Raw genomic sequence first — 18,975 nt, forward strand, 5'->3', positions numbered from 1 at the left:
GTGAGTTTTAAGTTACTTAAGTTTGGCCTTTGATATGGTGAAGTTTGGGGTTGAAAGAGGGGAGTTTTAGTGTAACGACTCGAAAGTTAGTGATGTCGAAAAATACGATTTCGGAACTCCATTTTTGGTAAGAGAGTTCTTAAATATTATTATTTAATATTTATGAGATTATTATTAAAGTTTCATTAAAGTTTGGTCCATTAATTTTGTTAATCAAATAGCTAATTAAGGTACAAGGACTAAATTGTAAAAGTGGTAAAAGTTAATCGCTATGAATTTTTATTTAATTGAAGAACCAATTGAGTAAATAGACCATTAGAATATGGAAAATGGTGGTGGGTAGGGGTGAGCGTTCGATCGAATCAAATTGAGTGAAAAAAACTCGAGTTAACGAGTCCTATTTTATCATATTAACTTCGTTTGAATTTTTTTCGAATCAAGTTGAGTGGAGTTGTTCGAGTTAAATTAAAAAATTAAACATGTCAAATTAAAATCTTGTTACAGTATAACTATCTCATGTTAGAGCACATAAATTTGAAATCATATATATTTAATAACTTTTTCAAAAAAAAAACTTTAGTATGATAAACATGAATCATTAATTAACTTATTTCAGTCCCCAAAATTATTATTATAATTTTTTAATTTTCTTTATATATATTTTAGAATCTTTTATATTTTTTTAAAAATATAGATTTTGAAATTTTTATAAATATTTTGAAATTTAAAAATTATTTTAAATTTTTTGTAATTCCTTTTGAGAGATAGACCAATTTGCTCATTTTCAAACTTGATAGGGACCAAAAGAGTATTTACACCAATTTTTTATTCGAATTGTAAACTTCAACACAATTCAAACTCAAAAGTAGAATTACTTATTCAAGTTGACTCAAATAATTTGAATAACTCGATTTAGTTAACTCGAAATTCAATTTTTTTTCCAAATCAAACCGAATTTTTCTCACCCCTAATGATAGGTAATGATTGGAATCCACCAACTCTGATTAAGCATGTTGGTGTCAATTTAATTAATGTTTTAATTAATTATAATTAATTTAGTATAATTAAAGTATACAAAGAAAAAAAGTGCTTATCATCTTTATTTCTCTTTCTTCTTCACCGTATACAGACCAAAGAAAACCTAAAGGAAGCCATTTAAGCTTCAAGACATTTGGCTTTTTATTATCAGGTAAGTTTTAAATTTGTCTATTGTAATTTTTTATATTTTTGATATCCTAATAGCTTGATTTAACTAGTTTGTTTATCAATTTGTAAAACTATTAAAGTTTTAAAAAGTTTCCATTGTTGATTTCTTGATTTTTTTTTTGGTGTCAAATTATTAGATTTTAATCTTAGATATGAAAAATGACTAATTTGGAAAGTAAAAATTATTAGTTTTGAATGTATGGATTAAAATGTAAATAATTCAAAATTGGTATGAAATTTCTATAATTATGGACAATTGATGGTCTTAGAAGGATGTAATTGAGATCAATTTCAAATTTGAAGATCAAATTTTAAAGTTATGGAAATTTTGATTTTAGGGACTAAATTGAATAAATTGTAAAATTTAAGAGCATTCAAAAAATAAAATTGAACTAATATATACATATAATAGGATAATGTAAGATATTTGGAACTGATAAATTGAATTGAATTATTATATAGATAAAAAAAATTGGACCAAATCGGAATTAATTAGGGAAAAGACAAAATTATTGAATAGTCCTCGAAGTTCAACTTGTTTTTTGATTTAACCAAGTAAGTTCTTATGGTATGATTGTAATTAAGTTTTTTTATAATTGATTTAAGAATTTGTGTATGTTTAGTAGTAGTTCAAAATGTTTACAATTTGGTACAAAAGGTGAGATATGGACGAAATCGTAAAGAACTGATAAATTGAATAGGATGAATTCTAAGTTTAGATATTTGATGAATTGGTAGTTTATTATGATTGATTGAATCATATTGGTATGGATTTGATTAGATTTTGAGATAGGGGATTAATTGAATAAAATTGAAAATAATGTACTTAGTGAAATTAGCTTGAAATTAAGATGATTCATACTATGTTATGTATGAATTGATATCTCGATTAATGAATTAATGATATTAAGATCGATAGAATGAGAAATCTAGGTTGGGGTATGTTTTATAGAAATCTAGTTTGAAGGTGTTTTAGAAGTCGGTTTTTTTACTATTAGAATGTGATTTTTAAGTTACTTAAGTTTGGTCTTAGATATGGTGAAGTTTGGGGTTGAAAAATGAGAGTTTTAGATTCATTTTTTACTCCAGGGGTTGAAGTATTGGTAGAAGCACTCGAAAGTATTAACACAAGTGTTACAAAATGCTCAAATGAACAATTCTACACAATTGTATTGATGCAATTGTATCAATACAACAATGTTCAAAAGAGGTTCCCTGCATTGTTTTGCTAGTTTTAAGCCCTCCAAGTCTCGTTTTGAATCCTGGACACCTTTGATTACACCCAATTTAATTCTAAATGCTAATAACATGATTTTCAACTACTAAAATTAAATTTATCTATTTACCATTGTTGACCCAAGTTTTATTTGATAGAATTATTTTGATATAATAAACCCTATGTTTTGAATAAAAATAATTTTAAACAACACTTGGAAAAATTGTACTTCAAATTATTCCTAAAATACAAAAATATTAAATTTATACTTAGAAATTTTTTCAAGGCCAAGTAAATTAAAACCAATACTTCAGAACATTTTCAAACAAGCTGAAAATGCTTCAAGCCAAAAAGTATCGATCCATTATCGATATCTTTTGTCGGGTATCGATAAATTTCTAGAAATCAATACCAAAATAGGGTATTGACTTGCAAATAAGTTACCAAGTATCGATATTGTATCGATACATTTTTGCTAGGTATCGACAAATTTTTAAATGGTATTGATTTTGACACACTTTATCAATACAATTTTTAATATAGACACAAAATTAGTATTCTTCCATTTTGAGGTATTCATTATGTATCGATACCTTTTATTTGGTATCATAATTTTATCCTAGTATTGATTTTATCGGTTTTAACATTAACTTAATCAAGGCATTAAATGCTAAAATTATCGATTCTTTTCCAAAGGTCCTACAATAACAAAAAGGAATATTCAAGCAAAAAGATCAATCAAACAACCTTTGTGCCAAATATTTCCATATTTTTCTTTCATACAGTTGTGAGCTTCATTGTTATTCTATTAGCTCAAGTGTTTTTCTTTGTAATTGACCTTAATTTGCAAACACTTTTATCCTATAAGAATTATTTCTTTGTCTGCGTATTTGTATCTTTTTGAAAGAGTTTGTGTCTTAAGGTTTAAGTAGAAACCTTAAAGAAGTTTGTAAGGTTAAACATTGTCTTTAAAGGTTATCAAATTAGTGAATTTGGAAAAATCCTTACTTGTAGAAAGTTAAGGTAGTGGAGTAAACAATTAGGGCTGAACCACTCTAAATTCTTGTGTCAAATTTTTCTATCATTATTCTCTAGCATCCACAAAATTTTTTTAAAAGCCAATTCACCCATTCTTGGCAATTTCAATTTGTTTATTTAAACTAACAATTGGTATCAGATCTAGTCTCTTTTTGATGGTTTAACAACCAAAGAGGAGATCCTTGAGCAAGTTAAACTTTTAACCAATCAATCCACAAGAGATGACGTCTAAATCTGGGTTCAATTTTTCTTGGATAATCACAATCTATCTCCAAGCATTCTTACTTCAATGGTGCTAACTACTCTTATTGGAAGACAAGAATGATGTTGTTCATACAAGTGAATGATCTTGTTGTATGGGACATCATCATGGATGATCCCTCCATACCTCTCAAGCAAAAAGGAGAGCTCAGTATTCCAAAGAGTAAGAAAGAGTGGAATGAGGAGGATAGAAGAAGTTTCAGTTGCATGCCAAGGTTATACACACTTTATTTTGTACACTTAGTCTAGAAGAATACAATAGATTTTTATCTTGTTCCAATGCCAAGGAGATATGGGATAAGCTTGAAGTCACACATGAATGTACCAGCCAAGTGAATAAGTCTAAGGTTGAAATTCTTACTCTTAATTATGAAGCCTTCAAAATGAAGCCCAAGGAAGATATCAAGGCAATGTCCAATCAATTTACTATCATGATCAATAGATTAAAGTCTTATGGGAAGACATATCCAAATGAAGAGGTGGCAAGGAATATGCTTCGAAGCTTGCCTAAATCTTAGGAAGCCAAGGTGACTGCAATTGGATAAGCAAAGAATTTAAAAATGTTGGCTTTGGATAAGCTCGTCGATTCTTTGCTTACACACAAGATAAGGCTCAATTAAGGGGTTGAAAAAGTTAGAATTAAGAAGAAAACGGTTGGTGTTGCTCTCAAATCCACCACTAATGAAGATAGTGAATCAAGTGAAGAGGTGGATGAGGATAAAGAAATGACAATGTTTGTTAGAAGATTCAATAAGTTTATGAGGTCCAATAGAGGGAGAAAATTTCAAAAGAAGAAAGGACTTAAGCTTGAAACACCAAAGAGAAGGATCTTATAATATGCTATGAATGCAAGAAGTTGGGACACATCAAGTTGGATTGTCCCAAATGGAAGAAAAATGGATCAAGCAAACAAAAGTTGAAGGCTCATGTTGCTACTTGGAGTGATTAAGATCCAAAGATGAAAATAAAGAAATAGCCAACCTTTGCCTTATGACTATTGACAATCCTAAAGTAACTTCTAACTCATCTAATTCAATTTTTTATTCATTTGATGAGTTGAAAAGATGCCTATGATGAGTTGGGTTTGGAGTTTGAAGCTATGGTTTCAAAATAAATTTAAAAAAGAATATTTTAAAATTAAAAGATAAAGATAGTTCACTCTTCAAAGTCAATCATGAACTTGAAAGTAAAATTCATGATATGCAAGCTATTACAAATGATTTTGAGAAAAAGAACCATGACTTGCATAATTTTCTTTCAAAAGTTCATGATGATCATCAAAAGCAACTTGAGTTGCTTGAAAAAGAAACAGCTTTATCTAACAAAGTATCCTCAAAAAGTTTTAACACGGAGAAAGCTCAAGATCAAACTTTGTTGGAACAAGCTTTAATTTCTATAAACATAAAGGTCCCTCAAGATTTTACAAAGGAAAAGTTGTTAAGAGTATATGGATCCCTAATGTGTTGGTGTAACACCCTAAACCCAGCCTAGACATTCTGGCCGAATTTGGAGATGTCACATGGAATGGAAGTTGAAAATGAGTTTGTCGAGTTAAAATCTTTCCAGTTAATTAGCTTTATTTTAATTCGTAGTAAAGCGCATGTTCTTTGTTAAGTCTAAATCAAATCTTTTTAGCAGAAGCTTTTGGGGACGTTGATTATTATTATTATTGGAAAACTGTTCGTGTTGAATAAAACCTTTGTTTTTAGCAAAAATCGAGTTTTTATCGTTTAACCGCAATGAAACTATAAAATAGTTAAAAATCAAAAAAATTCAAAACCAATTAGTCCAAAGTCCCAAAATTACACAACAAATACCCAGAAAACAATGTAAATTCAAAAATTAAATTAAAGCAGTACGAGATAGTGGTGGTCACTGTCAAGTCCTCTGTCGCACTGATCCGCCTAAGTCTAGGGATTACCTGAATAGGTTAAATAGAAATGGGTAAGTTTTCGCAAACTCAGTGTGTAATCCCTACCAAAAGTCATGCATACAGTTATACATCAAAATACAATCATTTATAGTTCAAGCCTGAGCCCATTACAAAATCAATTTGGGCCTTAGCCCATTCAGATACAAACTCAGAATTACATTAGGTCCTTGGCCCATATCAGATACAGAATGCAGATACAATAGATCAGAATCCTACGCACCAGCCTCTACACACCATCTCCATCTAGCCCTACACATCATGTAGGGATTAAATCAACCCACCCATCCCTACACACCATGCTGTACCGAAATGCGGCACATAATCAGAGTATTACAGCTGAGCTACCAGATAACAAGCTTCAGAGCCTTCCAGATACTTCCTCCAAATATCATCAACCCACCCCGATGTAATGCAACATACCATAAATGACATGCAAATATGTTAATAACTGAACATACACTCAGTTCAGTATAAATATCATGCTCAGTCAGACACTATACAATTAGATCTCATAATAAGGGGTCTAAGTAAAGCTTACCAACCCTACAGTAGTCCACAGTCAACTAGGGCGACCCGTACAACCTTACAGAATATTTTAGAATAATGGGCTCACAAGCCCATATGGCCCACACGGCTTAAATTGGCCTTGGTCGTATGGACACACGGCCTGGCCTAGAATCTTACACGCCCGTGTGGTTTTACTCGTGTGGGCCCACACGCCCATGTAGACTACACGGCCCAAATTAGTGTAGCACGTGTCTCACACACGGCTTACCTGGCCATCACACGACCGTGTCATGCGCACACGGCCTGGCTCGTCGATCACATGCCCGTGTTCCATCACACGACCTACCACATGGGCGACCACACGCCTATGTGGCATCGACAGAATGCTTTTTTTTCTTTTTTCTTTTTCCTGAATCTTATTTTCTACATTTCGGCCATACACCTGATTTTGATTGATGCCTAAACAATCCCCAATCACTCCAAAACCTAAAGTTAAACAAATAACATTAATTTAATCGATTGTAATGCAGTCTAGAATCAACTCGAATCGAGGTTTTTACCCAAAAAAATGACTAATCCTTACCTTCAGACGATGACTAGCAGATACCACACAACTAACACTCCGAGGGGTGATTACGAGCCCTTGAATCCTCCCCTAATTGGCATAAACAAAACACTTAAGAGAAAAGTTAACAAACAAAACAAACCTCTTAACTAATACTTACCGCAAAATTAGAAAGCCGGAATTGGAAGGTAAAATTTCGATAGAACTTTCACGTAGAGAAAACAAAAGGGAAGAGAGAACAGAATCAGAATAAGGAGAAAGATGAAACGATGCCAAGAATTTAGGAAGAATAGGGGAAAACCAAAATTTCTGAAAGGAAACAGAAGGAAAAATAATCTAATAACTCCCCTTATCCCAACTCCCCCTTAATTCTCTCCATCAAACTCCACTACCTAGAATCCAACCTCAGCACAACTCTTTATCATGGAGCCGAACAAAAATATTGCTCATGCAGGGATTTGAACTCCTAACCTTTAGCTTACTAGCACTCCCCTTAACCACCAAACCAGCAGACCCATTCTGTTAATTATTTACCAACAATTAAACTTAAGCCTACTGAGTAAGGTTAAGACTTATTCAGAAAAAATCTCAAAATTTGCCAAAGGCATGGCTTGAACATGGGACCTTTCACACACACCCAAAACACTTAACCACTAAAGTAGATACACAGTTCTATCACAAATTCACAAAAACAAAAACATAAATTTTGGGGTGTTACAACTCTACCCCCTTAAAAAAATTTCAGCCTTGAAATTTACCTAATTAGAACAGTTGATGATACTATTGATGCATCGCACCCTCAGGCTCCCACGTGGCCTTTTCAATACTATGATTCCGCCACAACACCTTCATTAAAAGGATAGATTTCCTTCGCATGACCTTAACGTCGCGATCTAAAATCTGTACCGGCTCCTCCTCGAAGGTCAGGTCTGGCCTAACCTCAATCTCCTCAATAGGGACAATATGCGTGGGATCAGAATGGTAACGCCTCAACATCGAGACGTGGAACACATCGTGAATGCGATCCAACTCCGGAGGTAGCTCTAACTAATAAGTGACTGGTCCCACTCGCTTCAAAATCCGGTACGGCCCAATAAACCTAGGCCTCAACTTGCCCTTACGATCGAACCTTAAAACCTTCTTCCATGGCGAGACCTTCAAAAACACGAAGTCCCCTACAGATTACTCAATCTCACGTCTCTTTAGATTAGCATAAGACTTCTGTCTGTCAGAGGCTGCCTTCAGACAATCTCTAATCAGCCGGACCTTCTCCTCAGTCTCGGAGACTAACTCAGGACCTAGCAGCCGTCATTCATCCAACTTAGTCTAACACAAGGGAGTGTGACATTTATGACCATATAGATCCTCGTAAGGTGCCATCTAAATACTCAACTGGAAGCTGTTTTATAGGTGAACATGGCTAACGACAAATAGTCCTCTCAGCTGCCTTGAAAATCAATCACGTAGCTCCTCAACATATCCTCCAATATCTGAACACCCTCTCAGATTGACCATCAGTCTGACGATAGAACGCAGTACTGAAGTTCAATCTAGAACCCAAAGCCTTATGTAACTTCTCCCAAAATCAAGACGAGAAGCAAGGATCCCTATCGGAGATAATCAAAACTGGCACCCCATGTAGTCTCACTATATCAGAAATGTAGAGTTCGCCAACTTTTGAAGAGGATAAGCAGTACGAATCGGTATGAAGTAGGCTAAATTGGTCAATCGATCCACGATGACACAAACTAAAACTTTTTTGTGGGTGTCAAGGGTAACCCACTAACGAAGTCCATCATCACATGCTCTCATTTCCATAGCGGTATCTTAACTGGCTACAGCAAACCAGAAGGTAACTGATGCTTAGCCTTAACTTGCTGACAAGTCAAACATCAAGCAACTAAGTTGGTAAGCTCACGCTTTAACCCTGGCCACCAGTACAACTCACGAAGATCTCGGTACATCTTGCTCCCGCCAAGACGCATAGCATAAGGGCTATTATGCGCCTCTCTCACTATAGATTACCTTAGATCAGGATGATTTGGCACACATATCTGGCCTCGAAAACACAACACACCCTCAGAGTTCAACCCAAAATCCGTAGTGCTACCACTCCCAATCTGTCGAAACTGAAGACCCAAAGACTCATCCTCCAACTGTTTACCTCGAATTTGTTCAATCCATGTCGGTTTACCTAGAGTTCTACCAACAAACTTCCATCGTCGAATAGTCTAAGTCAAGCGAACATCGCTATCAGGTCGATCATAGCTCTATGGCTCAATGCATCGGCCACCAAATTGGCCTTGCCGGAATGGTACTCAATGTGTAGTCGTAAGCAGCTCGATCCATCTACGCTGCCTAAGGTTCAACTCCTTTTGAGTGAGGAGATATTTGAGGCTCTTGTGATCAGTGTAGATGACATACTTCTCACCATAAAAATAATGTCTCCAAATTTTTAGTGCGAAAACCACCGCAGCATACTCCAAGTCATGCGTTGAATAATTCGCTTCATGAGTCTTAAGCTGACGATACACATAAGAAACTACCTTACCATCCTGCATCAACACACAACCCAACCCGACATGTAATGCATCACTGTAAACCACAAAGTCTTTACCAGACTCAGGCTGTATCAAAATGGGAGCCTAAGTCAGAACAGTCTCAAGCTTCTCGAAACTCTCTTACTGTGTATCAGTCTACATAAAAGGAACTTACTTACGCGAAAGTTTAATCAACGGATTTGTGATCAAGGAAAACCCTTCTACAAAGCGCCAATAATAACCCGCCAACCCTAGAAAGCTGCGGATCTCAGACAAATTCTTTGACCATTTTCCAATTCAACACTGCCTCGATCTTACGAGGATCGACTGGAATCCCCTTGGCAGAAACTACATGTCCTAAAAAGGTTACTTCCTGGAGCTAGAACTCACACTTGCTGAACTTCATATATAGCTGTTTCTTATGAAGAGTCTGTAGTAACACTCTAAGATGCTCGTCGTGCTCGTCTTCAATCTTAGAATACACCAAGATATCATTAATGAACACTACCAAAAACTGATCCGGGTAGGGTTGGAACAATTGGTTCATCAAGTCCATAAATGCCGCTGGTGTATTAGTCAAACCAAAAGGCATCACTAGGAACTTGTAGTAACCATAACGAGTCCTAAATGCCGCCTTATACACATCAACATCCTTAAATCTCAATTGATGATAACCCGAACGTAGATCGATCTTGGAAAACATGAAAGTCCCTCTGAATTGGTCAAACAGATCATCAATTCTTGGAAGTGGGTACTTATTCTTGATCGTCAGTTTGTTCTGTAACACCCCTTACCCGTATCCAAAGTCAGGACGGGGTTCGAGGCATTACCAGACTTAAACGTAAATAAATATACAAAATCGAGCCATAAGGTTTCATCCACAATTAAAAATTTTCAATCACATGCAAATTGTCCCTTATAAGGATCTACAAGACCCGAAACATACATCGAAAGTGGTTCGGGACTAAATCGAGAGCTTTCGAAACCTTTTTAACATTTAGAAAATTTTCTTATTTTGGAGAGTCACACGCCCGTATGGGTAGGCCGTATGGTCAAACACGCCAGTGTCTTCAACTCGTGTAACTCTTTGACTATGACGTCATCAAGCAAATAAGACCACATGACCAAGTCACACGCTCGTGTGCTAAGGCCGTGTGGCGAATTAAATTCTAAAAATTAAGTGCAGACTTTACACGGCCTGGGCACACGCCTATGTCTTATGGCCGTGTCCTTTACATGGTCGTGTCTTTGCCCGTGTGTTTACTACTGGGTATTCTATTTTGTATAATTAAGGTGTAGGGGACACACGGCTGGATCACACTCCTATGGGGTAGACCGTATGTCACACATGGCCTAGACACATGCCAATGTGTCTAACCGTGTGGACAATTTCTAGGCTATTTTTCAAGCCATTTGCCACCCTTAAGCACTCATAGACTTAGATCCACTTCATGATATGCAATATGACACCTTTAATCACTTAAGCAAACACATTCCATGTTAAATTATGACTTGACAATGTCAACATATCACTTATCCAAATTATTATACTTTTATATGGCATCCCACACCAATTTCATATTTGACTATTATCATTACTAACCTATTTTCATGTTATACATTTGCACACATTCATCGTCAAACACATTAATCATAGTTAATACACCCAACATACATGTCATCCATCACATATTAACCATAAGCAATCATAACCACATTAAAGCATAAGCACATTTGCATGCATGAATCAATAATCATGGTTACAACCCCAAATAATCAATATGAGCCACCTCTCATGGCCATATACAAAATAATCATAATAACATCATGAGCCAACACATTGGCTAATCAACCTGACACATAGCAAAAAGGCCAAGTCCCTATACATGCCATATCCAAAATGATAAAGCTAACTATACCCAAATGTTCAATTGATAGTGTGATCGAGTCTCCAACGTTCTTCGATCCCTGACTTAGCTTGGAAAAACTATAGGAGATAGAAAAGAAAGGGGGTAAACATAAAACTTAGTAAGTTCACAAACAAGCTTAAACTATACATTTAACATAACGAACATAATTTTGCATTTTATCAATTCTCATAAACTTATTCCTCATAAGTATATAAATACATGTTCTTAACACGAGCTCATCATAGTTCATGTCATTCACATGAGTTCGATGTACATACCTATGTCCACTTGCACATTATAACTTACTTTCGTGTCTTGATGCAATCGTTACGATTACTCATAGAACTTCTTTAAACTATCCGTTGAACACTCAGAATACTATCAGATACATCAGAAGTTTGCACCTAAGTACCTTATATGTAGCCAATGCTATTTCATATCTCAGATCACATGTTGCTTGTTTACGAGCTACTCATAGGTTTACTCATGCAGGCTGTCAGGTATCCACAGCACATGCCGGACTACCTCGCCATCAATAAAATATATGAGACCAGTACTCAGATGCCAAAACATGTGTTACATATATCACGAACTCAGACCACAACTCAATGAGTTTAGAATTCATAATTCCTAGTGACATGTTACTTGTATCCTAACTATTCCTAAGGTTCAAATGGGATTCTTCGATACCACATTTCTATCAAACTTGTTCGTAAAGTCGATTTCAATACCCATAGCACCAATCACATAATCATGGAATAATCAAGCATACTCATAATAATAATAAAGTATTAACATTCACTCAATATCAAAGCAATAGAAATTATGAAATAACATTTTATATGAACTTACCATACATTTAATATCCGAGCTCACGAAGAAGCTTCATCGCCAGACGTGATTACGAGTACATTTACTCTTTATGATACTTCTATGATTGCTTTTATAGATACTGGATCAACACATTTGTATATATGTATGAACATCGTGAACAGTAAGACTTTCCCTGTAGAGTTTACTGAATTTCTAATTAGAGTTTTGAACCCCCTAGGCAGATGTGGTTTGGTGGATAAAGTTTGCAAGAATTGTCCGTTAATGTTTCGAGACACTTGGTTTCTGGCTAATCTGATGCTGTTACCTTTTGATGAATTTGATATAATTCTGGGTATGGATTGGTTAACTTTGCATGATGTTGTTGTGAACTGCAAATGGAAAACTATTGATTTAAGATGCAAAAATGATGAAATAGTCAGAATTGAATCTAGTGATTTGAATAATTGCCTACTGTAATATCTTCGATGAAATCTTTGAATATTGTGAGAAGGGTTGTGTAGCCTATTTTTCTTATGTGATTGATTCAAGAATGTTAGAAAAGAAAGTTGAATCTGTACCTATTGTTTGTGAGTTCCCTGATGTGTTTCCTGAAGAACTTTCGGGATTACCTTCAGTTAGAGAAGTAGAATTTGGCATTGGATTGGTACCTGATACTACTTTGATTTCGATAGCTCTGTATAGAATGGCTCCGACTGAATTAAAAGAACTAAATCTCAGTTGAAAAAATTGGCCGATAGAGGATTTGCTAGGCCGAGTTTTTCACCTTGGGGTGCTCTAGTTTTATTTGTGAAAAAGAAAGACGGAACTATGAGAATGTGTATAGATTATCGTCAGTTGAAAAAAGTGACTGTCAAGAATAAGTAACCTCTGCCTCGAATTGATGATTTGTTTGATCAGTTGAAAGGAGCTGCTGTGTTTTCGAAAATAGATTTGAGATCAGGCTATTATCAGTTGCGAGTGAAAGACTCAGACATTCCGAAAACTACTTTTCGAATGAGGAACGACCACTATGAATTCTTAGTTATGCTTTTCAGATTGATTAACGTACCTGCTATCTTTATGGATTTGATGAATAGAATTTTTAGATCTTATTTAGATCAGTTTGTTGTTGTATTCATTGATGACATATTAATTTATTCACGAGATGAAACTGAACATGCCGAGCATCTAAGAATAGTGCTACAGACTCTGCGAGATAAACAGTTGTACGCGAAATTTAGCAAATGTGAATTCTAGTTGCGAGAAGTTGGTTTTCTGGGTCATATTGTATCATCCTCTAGTATCCGAGTTTATCTAAACAAGACTTCAGCTATTTTGGAGTGAAAGCCTCCAAGGAATATCTTTGAAGTCCGTAGTTTTCTGGGACTCACCAGTTATTATAGAAGGTTCGTAAAAGACTTTTCTATGATTGCGACTCCGTTAACAAAACTGCTTTAGAAAGATGCGAAGTTTGAATGGTCTAAAAAGTGTCAAAATAGTTTTGATCAATTGAAAACTCTGAAGCTTCTGTATTGGTACAACACAAATCGAGTAAAGAATTTGTGATTTATAGTGATGCTTCGTTGATCAGTCTGGGATGTGTTTTGATTCAAGAGGTCAAAGTCATTGCTTATGCTTCGAGACAGTTGAAACCGCACGAAAAGAACTATTCGACACATGATCTTGAGTTAGCCGTGATTGTGTTTGTTCTAAAGATTTGGCATCACTACCTGTTCGATGAGAAATGTCATGTGTATTCTGATCATAAGAGTTTGAAGTATTTGATGACTCAGAAAGATCTGAATTTACGACAAAGAAGATGGTTAGAACTGCTAAAGGACTACGAACTTGTGATTGATTATCATCCAGGAAAAGAAAATGTTGTTACTGATTCCTTAAGTCAGAAATCGTTGTTTGCTTTGCATACGATGAATGCTCATTTGGTTCTGTCTAATGATGGTTTAGTTTTAGCTGAAGTAAAAGTAAGACTTTTGTTCTTACAGCAGAGTATCGAACCTTAGAAGATTGATAATGAGATTTTAGCTAAACGATTGATAATGAGATTTTAGCTAAATGAGCTCAGTGTGGTGTAGAGTTTGATTCAGAATTCAGAGTTGATAAAGATGATTGTGTGAGATTTTGAGATAGAATTTGTGTTCCGAGAAATCCAGAGTTAATTCAGATGATTTTGAGTGAAGCTCATAATAGTTAGTTATCTGTGCATCTGGGTAGTATGAAAATGTATAATGACCTGAAACAACATTATTGGTGGTCTGGAATGAAAAGAGATATCTCTGACTTTGTTTTAAAATGTTTGATCTGTCAGCAAGTGAAAGCTGAACATTAGGTGCCATCTGGTTTGTTACAACTGATTATGGTTCCGGAGTGGGAATGGGATCGAGTAACAATGGACTTTGTTTCGAGTTTACCCTTGTCTCTGAGAAAGAAAGATGCAATTTGGGTCGTAGTAAATCGATTGACGAAATAACCTCATTTTATTCCTGTTCGATCTGATTACTCATTAGATAAGTTGGATGAGTTATATATTTTTTATATCGTGAGATTGCTAGTGTAAAACAGAGATCCGAGATTCACATCACGATTTTGGAAGAAATTGTAAGATGCTCTAGGTACTAAATTGCACTTTAATACTGCTTTTCATCCGAAAACAGACGGTCAATCCGAGTGGATTATTCAGATACTCAAAGATATGTTGAGATGTTGCATTCTTGAGTTTGAAGGTACGTGGGAACAATATCTACCTTTGATCAAATTCACTTATAATAACAATTTTCAGTCGAGTATTAAAATGGCACCATACAAGGCTTTATATGGTCGCAAATGCTGTACATCTTTATATTGGACTGAGCTTAGTGAAAATAAGATACACGGGATTGATTTGATAAAAGAAACTGAACAGAAAGTGAAAATGATAAGAGATAGTTTGAAAATAGCTTCTGATAATCAAAAATCTTATGTGAATCTGAAAAGAAAAGATATTGAGTTTAAGATCGACGATAAAGTGTTTTTAAAGGTATCTCCATGGAAGAAAGTACTCCAGTTCGATAGAAAAGGCAAATTGAGTCCGAGGTTTATTAGACCGTATGAAATTACAGAGTGTATTGGGCTGGTAGCATATAGATTGTTGTTGCCACTAGAGTTAGAAAAGATTCATGATGTGTTTCACGTATCGATACTTTGACGATACAGATTCGATCCTTCTTATGTGATTCCACTATCTCAGATTGAAATTCAGTCTGATATGACTTACGAAGAAAAAATGATCCGTATCTTAGCTTGAGAGGTTAAAGAACTACGAAATAAGAAAATTTAGTTACTAAAAGTGATGTGGCATTGACACGGTATCGAAGAGGCCCCGTGGAGCCTGAAGATGCTATGAGAAGACAATATCTGAATCTGTTTAATGGTAAGCTTTTCGGGGACGAAAATCCCTAAGGGGGAGAATTATAACAGTCTGGTTTAGACCCTAATTGGAACAATAGTTTCGGGACCACATATCTACATCAGAAAAGTATTTAAATATTATTTTCTGTGTTTATGATATGTAAATGGGCATGTGTGAAAGTCTCGTATGAAAATTTTATCGTTTGTGTGCTTAATTTGATAAAAGGACTTAATCATGTAAAAGGTAAAAGTTGCTTGCTATTTGTTAAAAGTGCCGAATTGACATGGCTTTTAAGTATGAGGTCCTTATGTTGTTATTTGTCCATTGAAAATGTTAATGGACTAAAACAACCATCCATTAAATGGTTTTATAATTGTTTATAAAGGGGCAAAATAGGAAATTGGTATTTAATGTCATAATAATTAAAAGAAAAGCTATCAAATTCATGTTATCTCTTTGTTCATCAAACGAAATTGGTAAGAAAAAAAAAAGAAAAGAAAAATATTTCTAGGGCTCGGCTAGGTTGAAGCTTGATTAAGGTATGAGTTTTGTTCGATTTTTGATAATTTCTACGTTTTTGTGATCATTGTTAAGTGTTCTAGTTAGCCCATATTTAAATTCATGAAATTGTTGACGATTTGATGGTATGCCATTGATGAATTTATGAGTTTTGTGATATTAAATGATGAATTATGAAAGCTTAATGCTTGATATACATGTTTTGTAAAGTGATTTTGAGTAAAAATGTATAAAATGGGCTAAATTTTAAAATCTGTAAAATTGAGGGATTAACATGTGAAATAAATGAAATGTTGGACTTGCATGAGAGCTATGAAAATTCGGCTAAGCTTGTGTACAAGAAAAATTTTGTGTATTTTTTGATTTTGTGAATTACGGACTAAAGTGTTGAAATGTAAAAATGTGAGGGCTAGTTTGTAATATGCTTTAATTGTGTGTATATGGATTGGTTTGAATGATTTAGTGAATAAAAGGGTTAATTTTTAATACATATAGATCATGAAAAGAGGAATTCAGATTTAGACCGAAGGAAGTCGAAGGTTAGTGAGTAAACAATCCGAGTCGACAACTCCGAGTACGAGGTAAGTTCATACATGATAAATGATGTTACAAGTATATTTTTGATGCTTTAATTATATATAAATTGTGTATATATTTGATTATGGATTGAATATCATGATAAAACAACTGCATTTGGCACTAAGTGTGTGATTCAAAATAGTTTCGACTATAAATAGCACTAAGTGTGCGAAACGGTATAGCTTCGACTGTATAAGGCATTAAGTGTGCGATACCGAGATAGCTTCGGTTAATTGAGATGGCACAAAGTGTATAGAATTATTATAGCTTCGGCAAATATTTAAAGCACTAAGTGTGCGGATGTTTAAAACATTGGTAATCTTCAGAATGTCTTAAAATATCCAAACAAGAGGTGAGAATGAAAATGAATGAATTCGAGAAGGTTCAGGTACGTATGATACCTATGTGGTAGATAGTATTATTTTTATAAAGTTCATTGAATTGGTAAGAACATATAGATGGTGTTGGCATAAAATTGATAGATGAAATGAGAATTTGTAAGTACTTATGTGTTGATGTTTTAAATTTTATATACTGTTGATGATTTTTGGTACGAGCTTACTAAGCTTTTGGAAGCTTACTTTGTGTGTGTTTGCATTGTTCTTATAGATATCAAAGCTACTGTGAGCTTGGGGATCGTCAAGGATCACCACCACACTATCGAATCTCATTTTGGTACCTTTTGATAATATATATAGTAAAGTATGGCATGTATAGGCTAGAAGTACTTTGGATAGGTTTTGTAATGTTTATATGTAGCGATGTGATATGGTTTGATATGGTTGTGTTCATGTTTTGATTTTGGTATATGAAATGTGTTGCAAGATGATCTATTTGATGTGTTCTTGAATGGCTAAGAAAAATGGTAAGTTTGGCAAGATTTGGTATGAGATTTGGTCATGAGTTTAGAGATTATGAAACCTATGTTTGATATGATTTGGTCTTACGTTTTGACACATTTGAGTTGAATTTATGAGCATGTAAATTGTTGATATTGTTATGGCATGAATGATGTATGGTTTGGTATAGAAATTGGATAAATTTATTGTGTATATATGCTTAGTTTGGTGTTTGTAGGTTTGACCCAATTAGGGTGGCAAGTTGGCTATTCAAATGGCCTTTTTTTGTCCACACGAGTAGAGACATGGGCGTGTGTCTCAGCTGTGTGGGACACACAGCTATGTTACATGGCCATGTGTCCCCTGGGGTACCCTACAATTGTAAATCAGACTCGACCACAGCCATGGCACACAGCGTGTGGTTAGCCGTGTGGTCCAAGTCAGATTTGACCACGACCAAAGCACACAGGCGTGTTTTGTGGTCGTGTGAACAAGTCAGTATATATGCCCTGTTTTTACACAGTCTAGACACACAAGCATGTCTAAAGCCGTGTGAGGCACACAGCCTATTCACACAAGCGTGTGACCTGTACTTGTTTGTAAAATGTTTAAGTTTTGGAAAATTTTGTATGAGTTCGGTTTAGTCCCGAATCCTTTCTAATGCATGTTTTAGGTCTCGATGACCTATATAAGGGACTCTATATTGATGATTGATCTTTAATGCTTTGATGCTTATGAAATAAATGTTAATGTTATGATTTGTCTGGAAATGCCTTTAACCTTAGTCCGGTGACGGATATGGGTTAGGGGTGTTACATTTCTGCCACCAATGTAGAAATCACATTAGACAGAAAATCCTAACATTCTCCAATCACAACTACCTCATCGTTTTCCTCGATTCTCAACACGACCCTCTTAATCGCACAGTCCAAACTTACTCGATGCTTGTCCAGCCAGTCCATCCCCAAAATTAAATCGAACTCCCGTTCCCGAACGGAAGCTCCATTAGATCGGCCAAAAATACTGTCGCTTGGACCTCTAACGGTACGTCTCTATACAGTCTACTAACCCGAACAGATTGCCCCAAAGGACTCAATGCAGTTACCTCACTATCAGTACTCTCAACTGGAGTCCCCAAAGTTTCAGAGATAGTATTTGCTACCTATGAGTGTGTAGAGCCCTTGTCTATCAGTGCAAGATATGGTACGTTATAAATTAAAAACGTACTCGTAATGACATCTGGTGCATCTCTATCCTCTCAGCGAAGAGCAGCATAAACAAGAGTAGGCTGCCTCGCCCCAGTATGTCCAACACCTCTGCCCGATGCTCTCTGTCCACGGCCCATGCCGTTACCGCCCTTAGCCTGACCACGGCTCCTAGGCGGCTGCAGAACTACCCTCAATGGCTATGCAATACTAAAACCCAGAGCTTGCATCTGATCGACCTTCAGCAGACATTCTCGAATGTGATGCTCAATAGACCCACATCTCAAACATGACCCAGTCATCCTCCAACATTCGCCCGGATGGTGTCTACCATAATGCCCACAATGCAAGATCCCAGTAGGTACAACAGAGGGCCTAACTCTAACTAGCCCATTAGGTTTGGCCTTTTTCTTAGGCCTCACTGCAGAACTCAAAGGC

Source organism: Gossypium hirsutum, chromosome A11 (assembly GCF_007990345.1).
Source record: "Gossypium hirsutum isolate 1008001.06 chromosome A11, Gossypium_hirsutum_v2.1, whole genome shotgun sequence".
Taxonomy (NCBI): domain Eukaryota; kingdom Viridiplantae; phylum Streptophyta; class Magnoliopsida; order Malvales; family Malvaceae; genus Gossypium; species Gossypium hirsutum.